Here is a 3,714-nt window from a genome sequence, read left to right on the forward strand (position 1 = left end):
CCAGTTTGAGGTCCAAGAAGATTAGAGCTGATGAGGAAGGCCTGGAGGACCGGTTTGAGGATCTTGGAGACATATGGACAAAATTGAGAGGGTATGAATTATTCATATATGGGTACAATAGAAGAGTTTCCCTGCAACCTATAAACAATTTATGGCGATTGAACTTAGGAAGGTTAACTATGGCTAATGTATTCATGAATGTAGAGCTCATGAAGGCATTGGCAAACAATTATGACCCTAAAACTAGGACCATATATAACTACATGGGTGAGCCAATTCTTGCAATCAGAAAGGAGGTTATTGACACTGTGTTCGAGTTGGATTGGGGATTTGAAGAATTGATTGACCTCAAGAAGTTAACAAGTGAATATTTTAACCTAGAGCACATTTGCAAAATGTGGAGACTCCCTATACATAGACCTAGGAATGCAGGGTCCTTAGTGCCACTAGGTCAGGATGACAAAGCTCCCTATGATGTCAACTCTTTCCATCCATATTTCAAGTATACCTATTACTGTGTTGCCCAAGTGCTAGGGATAAAAGCCCATCCTTTGATGGATATTGTAGCCATGGTCATTTATGTTGATTTGCAATCTAAGGACCCCCACTTCTTTGATTTTTCTGCTTATTTGGTTGAGGTTTTGAATCATGGGTTAGAAAAGTTAAAGGGGGATGTCATTAATGTTCATTTCAAGCATTATTCCTTACTTATGCATATGCTATTGTATGTGGGCCAAGATGAAGGGTTATGGCCAGAAGAGTTATGTGGCAGGACATATGACAATGCTGGGATGAGAAAACCAGTGCAACTATGGGTTTCTTCATGGGACAGAGGTATGTGAATAATCAATATTGGCATTTTGAGGAGTTCTTTGTCAAGCCATTATATAGACTGTTGGGATGCCCGTGCGATCATGCCCTTGCACCAGAGGTTCAAAGATTCCTAAGACCAAAAGATTTCGCTGAAGATCCCTCAATTGAACACAATTGGGGAGATTGGTATTGTTTTTTAGACTGCACACAAGTCAGGGTATACGGGTTCGAAGGGAGACCATACTTACTACGACTTACAGTCCCTAACAGAGTGGCTTGTTTGGAAATTGTGAGGCAACTGTCAATAATGAGTACAAAACATCTGACAAGCCATGGGAAACAATCAATTGTACCTGGGTTGTTAGTATTTTCATATTTTATTGTGAAAAGTTCAAAGAGTTATGGCCTGCTGCAAACAAAATTGGATTATTATGGCATGGGTATGGGGGATCCAAGGACCAATTTTGATCCTGAAGGATACATAAGGATAGCCCAGTCATCACAAAAGTTGAAGGCTGGAGAGCATAAATCTTACCTACCGGATGACCTCATTAAGAACATTGGCAAAGAAGAGGCCAGAGTGAAGTGAATAAAGTTTGAGAAAGCAATGCAGGCTTATAAATGGAAGCTTTTTAGAAACAAAATGGATGAGAACATGCTACAAAAGATTGAAGACCCCTTGGAGTTGGCCAACAAACTTATGAAGCATGAATTGGAAATACTTGAGGGAGTGTTGCCTCATGTTTTTAGGGATTACATTGATACTATTAGGAATACAGAGCCTTTGGCTCATATGTCTCCTGCTTCCACATCTGGCATCATTCCATTCACTCCTCGAGAGGATTACCCCCCTGATTCTGCAGAGGATACACCGATAGACTTGGCAACAAGACAACTGAATTTCCGAGAAGTGGCTGACATCAAATTCCTGGAGCATGCGGATTTCATTGCTAATAGTGACTTCATTGCTTCCAAAGAGTTCACCGCATTCCTCTATCAACATAAAACATCTCAAATTAGGAATAACATGAGAAATAGTGAAGAAGAGCAGCAGCTTCAAAAGTTACAAGAGGAGATGGATCTTGTGAAGGAAGACAGTTACTTAAGGAAGTTGGTGTGCTATTATACTCTGGATGGGACATGAACTCTACCTTGTTGTTTGATGGATTCCTCAAGAAATAGGACCCAAGTAAGCAAATGATGCCAAAAGAGATTGATAAACTCTTTAGAGGATCGGGATATGATCCAGATCAGAAGGCTCTTCTACAGTGGGCTATATATCCCAAAGATAAAAGACCTATATTGGTTGATACAGAAGAAGCTTTTGGACATTTGATGGTGAAGCAGGTTGGAAAGACTGACCCTAGAACAACTGCCAAACTAAATTTGGATGTCGCTAAACTGAACCAAGATCAGATAGAGTTTCTGGTCCAAGAAAATTCTACATACAAAAGCCTATATGAGAAAACCGATGAAGAAAAATAGAGGCTGCAAGCAAGATTGCTTCAGATTGATACAGGTACCAATCAAATAGGGATGACATACGGTGTTGATAGAGATGTCATGGATGCCTTGAAAGATGTTGTGTATTGGAGGAACAGGGCTGAAAAGACATCTCGGCAAGTAAAAAAGGAACAGGAAAAGATGGATAAGTTAGTTCTCGAGGTCGTTGAGCATAGATTCAAAAGTATGGTGCAGGTTGCAGAAATCTATTGGAAGACATACACTGGAATAGTCAAAGCTTTGAAAGAGAATGAAAGGCTTAGGTCTCAGTTGGAAGGCGTGATGAATGACAATAGTCTGATGAATCCAGGTGAGAAAATTGAAGTTCGGGCTTACTTGAAGTCCCATGATGAATTGGCAAATCAATTAAGGAAAGAGCTTCAGAGGCTGGACGATGGGAATACCCCTTGGGTGCCCTCTTTTTACAATAATGGTGAGTTAGTATCGTTGGAACAGTGGAAACAAGAGTTCAGTGATGAGAAGAATCGAGCAGTAGCAGAGTTGGATCGGGACAAAGAATTGTCACTTTGTGTTAACCATATTCTATCCAATCATTTCCAGACAGAAAGCGAAATGAGGACACTAAACAATGACATTGTAATGTATAAAGATGATAAGTACATTCAACACATAGGAATGCTGAACTTGTTTATCTTCCACTTTGTTAACAAAAGTGCTAATTAATAGTTATGTGCTGAAAAGCCACGATGCTTGGTGACAATGTATACCCTCATATAAATGAGGGATCTTTTGTAACAATAAGGATCATTAGAGAAGAAGTAGAATATAGCCTCAGGCTTACTATTGTACCATTTTGTGAACATACATAATATAATTAGTCATCTTTCCTTTGTGTATATACTGTGGATTATTGCATCTTTCTGTAGGCAATTGCTTGTGATATTATCTAAAGGAGATAAGGTTACTTGTGTTCTTCCAGTAAAACTTTGTGTTTCATATTGTGGATTTGAATAAAAGATTTACTTGCGAATATGGTTTTGTATATAGTGCGCCTGCATATTATCTCAACCACGGTGTGCCTGCATATGTATATAGTTTTGTTTATAGGTGGAAAGCCTGAGGTTCAATATCGAACTTGGTTTCTCTGATACCATATGTAATATTCCATTAATTATATACTTAAAGAAAATAAATTGTGATCTATATTAAGATAAAAAAATTGGGCATTTCAAAATAAAACATAACTACTTCAGTTGAAGGAGAAAACTAAATAAATGTTCTTCAACATAATAAGAATCTAACTAATTTATCTAAAAGGAAGGTAATCTTTTAACAATACAGAATCATTGAACAAATATTATTAAGCTAATAAATATGAGAAAGGAATTCAAATGGCTAGTTTCATCACTTAGATAAAGCATCACCATCTTGGCCAAG

The sequence above is a fragment of the Cryptomeria japonica genome, chromosome 6 (assembly GCF_030272615.1).
Source record: "Cryptomeria japonica chromosome 6, Sugi_1.0, whole genome shotgun sequence".
NCBI lineage: Eukaryota > Viridiplantae > Streptophyta > Pinopsida > Cupressales > Cupressaceae > Cryptomeria > Cryptomeria japonica.